The sequence below is a fragment of the Ochotona princeps genome, chromosome 4, assembly GCF_030435755.1.
Source record: "Ochotona princeps isolate mOchPri1 chromosome 4, mOchPri1.hap1, whole genome shotgun sequence".
NCBI classification, from domain to species: Eukaryota; Metazoa; Chordata; class Mammalia; order Lagomorpha; family Ochotonidae; genus Ochotona; species Ochotona princeps.
In genome coordinates, this window is record NC_080835.1 from 113,009,428 (window position 1) to 113,016,615 (window position 7,188).

A 7,188-nucleotide genomic window follows, 5' to 3' on the forward strand; every position below is an offset into this window, starting at 1 on the left:
ACTTATTGGAGCAGGCTCTGTGGCACTTCGATGAAACCAGATTCCTCATTCCCTGACTTCCTCCCTCAGAAATCAGGAATTGCTAGGGAGCTTCAAGGGGAGCACCCAAGTCCCTCACTCTCCTTTGGGTGTTCAGACAACCTTGAAGCAATGGGCTCAGAGAGTAGAAAGCAAAGGCCCTGTTGCTGTACCTCTCTCTTACCAGGGAGTGCTGGTATGTCATGTACCACGTTCCTGGGAAGCTGCCATCCATAGCTACTTGTATATCTCACAGGGAAATCAGAAGCGTCTGCTCCTGTGAGAGGTTTAATTATGACAAGCAGATCCATCTCGTGTAGCAGAAACCAGCACCACTCTGGGGAAAAGCAGGCCATGCCGGAGAGCAGGCCTCAATGGCTTTGTCTTATTAAAGGTAGGGCTTGTGATATAGGAACCTCTCCAGCTGCGCTGGCCTCTGTGCCCTCCCCTTACTCTTTGTCTACACGGGGACAGTGTGTGGGGACGCCCTGTTCTCTTCCCATGTGTGCCTCTTGGTATTTCTGCTGGAGAGGACAGTGGGCAGGGGCATGGGTTCCTGGCTCCTGTTCTGGGTAGAGACGTACGAGTAGGAAGAGGATAGAAAGAAAAGAGCAAAATGAAAGAGATGACTTTGGACAAACTAAAATGAGACTCTAGAAAGCTGATGTTGGAAACCCGTCTGAAGCTGGGTGACTCACTCAGTCTCTTTAGTTCTTGGCCCCATGTCACTTCCTGTTACAGCCTTGCAGGCTCTGCTTTGCCACCTCCGACTTCACGGTGCTCAGTTTTCATCGGCCTTTGGTGTTCTCCAAGGGGGTCCCAACCCACGCTTCTTTCATGGTCAAGCAGCAGATTTCCCAAAGTCATTATAGTTGCTATGGTAATGAGCTCATAGTCATAGCCTTGTCTTTGCCTGCCTCCTCTGTGATTGCAAGTGGGAACACCAGATTTTTCTGCTTGATACCTTTTTCCCAGCTAAACTGAGCACAGTTTCCAACCCTGGTTGCAAAAACAGCTACTGCACAACAATCCATCTTCATTCCCTCCTCCAAGCCACACTTTGGCTTCTTTTTTTCCCTGCCCATCTTTGCCATTGACACCTGTCCCCCATGGCTCTTCATTTCCTGACATGCTGGAAAGATGAAGAATGAAGATCAAAGGCTGGGTTTGATCCTCAGCTTTGTGGATTGGATGTGCTAGAACCTCCTGTTGTCGCTCCATCCACAGCAGAGGCCTTTGCTTGACCATTCTTAACTCTGCTTGCACATAAAATCTCCCACACACTTTTTTAAATACCTAGGCTAGGGCCCCACCCCAGACCAATTAAATCAGAATCATTGGTAGTGAAGTTGGGGTACCTAGAGCCCTGGTTCTCCTATGTGACTTTTATGGGCCACTGATGGCACTAGCCACTGTGTGTAGCCCCAAAGCTAGCAAAAGCTACCCTCAGAACATCATCATTCCATCTGCCCAGCTCCTATCCTCTAGCTCTGAGTAGGTAGTGGAGCCAAGAGTTTGCCAGGATTAAAGAGAACCAGGAAACCCTCTGGCTTTACAGAAAACACACAGAAGACACCAAGAGCACTGATTAACCCTGGACATCGAGTTTTTAACCCTGTTGAATGATGTGCCTCCTCCTTCAATTGCCCTTCAGTCCAAGCCATTCATTTCTGTATATGTGGGGGAGGGGGGTCGGACAGAACACAAAACTGTAAAAGTTGTAGGGACTTCTCTCATTCTTCTTGTGCAAGGCAGCTCATGAGCCTGTCTAATAGTATCTGTTCTCTCTGTGATAAACCGCATACAGCCAAGCATTACTTCTCGGAATCCCACATGAGGCACGACCCTCTGCTAGTTGCTATTTATCCTAAGAGACAGCGTCAGAGCCCTCTGGGAACTCACGTCATAAGAAAAATGACACCGTCCAAAACATGGGTACCCAGGAGGCAGTGCTTTCTTTTTGTTTTTTCACTTTCTGTCATTTTTCTTAGTGTGTTTTGATTCTGAGATCTATATGGGACCTTTCACCTTATGGATGTTTTATGAGAGTGCTAGGGCACACAAATGCTGTTGAGTTAGGAATGAGGTTTCTGTGAAGGCCCATTCCTTCCAAGCCTCCGCCTGACCCACTGGCCACTGTGCTGTCTTCATGATGCAGAAGTCCAAACAGAAGCACAGTTGTTTACCAAGCCTCTGGAACCATGGCTGCTGGGATGGCATTGATGCACAGCCCAGGGAATCCACCTTGTGTCTTTCATTGGTCTTGGAATAGCTTTGCTGTTTCCTAACCAAACCTCAACCATCTCAGAGTCAGTGCATGCTGGTCCATACTTGTGGGCCAGTCTTATGGCTAGATGACATGCTGAACAAGCTTGCTTCTCTGGTCTAGGAATGGCCAGGACATTCTTAAAATCCTGACCCTTCTCCAATGAACACTCAGCCTGATATTTCCAGCCTTTACTTGGCTCTCCCAGGGAGCCTATATCATCCAGGCAATGGGCTCCCTTTTGGAAATGATCCAAGACACACAGTCAGCTCTCAATTAGTCATGCTAATGGAGGGGAGCAGTGGTGCAGACAATCCAAAATAGCAGATAATCTGAAAATCACTTGTAGTTGCTTGGGAACAAGCACAGCCATGCAGTCCATGTAATGTGTGGGTAAGGGAGTGTGTCCCGCCAGCATCACGCCTTCTGTTGGTTGCCTCTGCTTTATGTGCCTAGATGTTCGCACGACTTGGGTAGCATTATTTGGAACTGGGAGTCAGCATCTCCACTGTGTTGAGAGGGGAGCCAGGAGCAGTAAAAATGAACCCCAAGAGGATTGACAGAGACAACAGAGAAGCAGACAGCTCCGTCTCAGCAGTTCTGTGGGCACCTGATCTCAAACTGTCCTTTCCCCCAATTCCCAGAGGTCCCACTTAGCCCTGAAGGTCCCCCTGAAGTAAGCTGATGTCCACTGTCTGCCCAAGAGTCAGCAGGGCTATGGGCTGCACACTTGCCCCAACTTGGTAGCAACCACAAATTTCCACTACAGCCTTCAGCACCAAAAATGCTTTAGGCAATCTGGGACGCATATTACAAGTTTGGGGGTTGGTTTAATAGGATGTGGATCTCAAAATTTTTAAGCATGGTAAATACCAGGATGCTTGTTAAGGCTCTAGCACAGAAATTTCAGTTCATGTGCCTAGGGCACATCTTTTCCTTTGCACTGTTCTCAAGTCCATCAGCCCTTGGAAGACAGCTGAGAAGCTCTGCTTCTGATCTGAGCAGTGGCTTGGTCAAAAATCAACATTTGTCCTTTCAGGCCCATTTTCCCCCAGAAACCATGATTTTCCATCCAAGACTGACTTAAGTTAGGTTAGTAGGAACCAAAGATGTGAAGATGTAGGAGAGGACACCTTCACCAGATGTGCCAGGCCGATACTTAGTTCTGATCTACCCTCTTCCTAGCCTGACCCTCCCTGGAGGTCACTAGGTAACACACATGAGGCCCAGACTTTGTGGTGACACAGTGATAATGGCCCTGGTTGATGGAGCACTTAGGGGGTGGCAAGCATGGCAAGTTCTCCTATGCATTTTCTGATGGAATTCTCTTAATCCAGTGAGACGAGGTGCTATTCTCATTTTGGGAGGACTGGGAGAGAAGCTAGCTCAGCCTCTGCAAAGCTAATTTTAAAATTGCAGGATAAAATAAACAAACTCAGCATGTTTGAAATTCTTAAAGGAAAGACAGCATGTAAACCAACTAATTATTATTAACACTCATGCCTCTATCCTTACAGGTAAGAGGGAAAAGTATGATTTTTCTGTAGTTTTCTAAGAAGTGATTTAGTCTAGAGCAATTAGGTAACTAACTGGCCATTCTAAATGGGTTCCTGTGATTCCTCTGGATGGATGCCCACTGGCGCATTCTCCTTGTGTGACGTGGGGGTCAGGTCAATCCAACAGCTGTGACTACCAACCTCAAATGGGCTTGTCACTCTGAACAGCTTCCCATGCCCTGAAGATCAGGGTGGATGAAGCAAAAATGATGTGGTCATTGACTTTCTAAAATAAGCAGTAGGATTCATGGTCACTTAAAGGACCCTACCATTGGTAGATAAACCAAATGTCAGAATGCCAAGAATGAAGGGATCTGGTGGAGAGGAGGGTAGAACAAAGGCCTAGAGGCCACAAGGAAAGGGAACTGTTGACATGGAACCCTCAAGACAAAAGGCTTTAACAAGATGCAAATCCCATTCTGAAAAGCTGTCCAAGTCAGTAATTAAAGTATATCCAGGAATGCAGGGCTGGCAAGGTAAAAGAGATCAATAGGTTAAATACTTTATGTTGTTTAATCAGATACTTAGCACAAATCAGATATTACCTTACCGGGGTTATTAGGCTAAATGAGGGCACCACGGTGATGAACATTCATTACTGAAACTCCAGTGCATCCTCAAAATTGCCAGGCACACACCTGAATCACCTCCAGCTCTAGGATGAGGAATAAGAAAAATAGAAAGTCGTTAGTACCTGCACAGGACAGCACCATTATGGTTGTAAAAGTGTTTGGATGTGAATGTTGTGAGTCTTACAGAATAGCCACCGCCCCCCCGACACCTCCCACACCTCACCGCTGCCTGAACCCCTACCTCCTCTCCCTACCCCTGCCAGCAGATCTTAAGGGATTAGGAGGACCTGATTGGATTCCTCCAGGGATCACAGAGCTGTGACTGAGCCACAGAGGGACTGAACAAGCCTCAGGCTTGGACAATGTTCAGCTTTGTGGACCTGCCATTCATTGGTCCATGCCAACTTCACTGATCTTGACCTGACCAAATGACTTCCTTGTCTTTACCACGAGGTGACCACAAAGCCAGACTAGAATTTTACTGAAAACCAAGAGGAAGCACAAGGGAAACTAGTAAAGCCTCATCAGGACTCAGCACAGCACAGGTTTCTACAGACTTACAACAAAGTGGCTTAGGTCCACCTGACCTCACCTGCAGAAAGCCCAGCTGACTCTCACTGCCTCCCAGTCCTTCCAGTATAGTGCTGTGGGAAGCAGAGGAGGGTGTGGGTGGAGAACGTCCTGGGCCATTTCTTTCTGTGTTTGTCTGCTTGGTTCATTAAAACTTGGCTGCATATTAGGTGGGGTTCTACCTTCTGGGAAATGACCCACTGTTTCTTTATATTCCAAGCCAGCAGTTTCTTTTCTTTTTTTTTTTTTTTTTTTTGATATATATATTTTTTTATTGTTAATTATTTTGCATTATGTGACAGTTTCATAGGCTCTGGGAATCCCCCCATCCCTCCCCCTCCCCTCCCCCTGGTGGATTCCTCCACCTTGATGCAGTATTACAGTTCAAATTCAATCAAGATTCTTTCATTGCAAACATATACCAAGCATAGAGTCCAGCTACTTATTGTCCAGATGGGTTGAACAGTTTCTTGGGGAGACCTTTTCTGGTCTGAAGTTTGAGCTCAAGCCAGCAGTTTCTAACTGAGATCCTCAGAGCCTTGGCTTTTCTAAAAGGGCCTTGCTGCCTCCACAGTCAGTTAGTGGAGGGGTCATACAGCAGCGCCCAGGACCCAACCTGTCATTCCCTATCTTATATTTCAATTACTCATTTTGTATGTGGCATTTCCATATAATATATCACTTTAAATTTTTTGTTTTATTGTTTGAAATTCAGAATGACAGGAAAAGGGATGTTCCAGCTGCATCCTCAAACAGCGAAAAGCAAAGAGCAGCCACAAAAAGAACAAACTCCCTCCTCCAAAGTGTTTTGTTTATAAATGCCACTAATCCCATCCAGAGGCTCCAGTAACCTACTCAGTTCTTCAAGGTCCCACCTCCTAATGTGGTCACATTAACAACACTGAAATCTGGGAGGGACACATTCGCACCAACACAGAATCATTTATTCTACGTCTTCCTCAACACATAACAAGACAGTCATAATAATGAGTTTTGGAGGCGTATCGGTTGTCAAGGGCTTTCAATACATTGTCTTATTGAAGCCATTTTACAAATGAAGGAATGAAACTCAAGACTGTGATTAAGGAGCTAGGTTGAGATGTCATTGGTATAAACTGCAGACCCCACAACATCCTCTTGGCTTCTGAGACCTAACTCCGTAGCATTCCATGACCTCACTCACCTTCAAACACAAAGCCTGAAACACCCTTGCGTTTCTGGCTACAGACACATGTCTCATATTTCATTCCTTTGCATAGATAAAGCTAAGAAAAACTCCCAGGGGTTTAAGATGCATGTGGAAGTGGCTGGGCTTGAGTCCTCTCTCTGCTTCCAGTTCCAGCTGCTTGATAAAGCTCACCCTGGGGAGCTGGTGACGGCTCAAGTAACTGGGTTCTGCCAGCCGCCTGGGAGACCTAGATGGCATCCCAGACTTCTGCTTTCCTCCAGGTTCAATCCTGCTTGTTGAGGGCAATTGAGGAATAAGCCAGCAGGTAGATCTTGTGTGTGTGTGCACGTGTGTGCGTGTTTCTCTTTCCTTTCCTTCTCAATCTATGTATATGTGTCTTCCTGTCTTTATTTCAAATAATGAAAATAAATGTTTTTTAAAAGGCAGTCCCAGCATCTGGTAAATTCACAGAACTTTCCTAGCCCAGGGTCTCATTGCCAACTTCTGGAGGATTCTCATTAGCTTCCAGCAACTCCTCTTGCCTCTTCCCCAGCTCCATCCACCTTTCAGAATTATAGTGCTTTATCATCGGAGTCCCTTAGCCAGTACAAACAATGCCAGGAACAAACAGAATAAGATAAAGTCATGTTGTTCTCAAAATGTAAACAAGAATTGATGTTTGCTGTTACAGCCTCTGCGGTAGTTTTGTCCCATTCTAGCAGAGCAGATGAGGTTTTTTCTTGTTACTGCCAAGTAGAAACCTGAGCCCAGATGAGCAGCAAGGAATGAAGCCCCCAGGACTCATTCTGTGGCCCTCAAACCCAATGGGGACACTGCTGCCGCAGGACTTTCCCAGAGCAGATTGGTACAACCTGCTCCCCACATGACAATTGCATAGTGAAATTCTACATTCACACTCTCCTCAAAGTAGCTTCCAGTCCCCAGAGTGAGCACAGCAGCTGTCTCCCCAGGCAGGAAGTGGAATAGCTTGAGAGGGGATGGGAGAGCTCACAGGTTGAAGGGATGTTTAACCTTCCA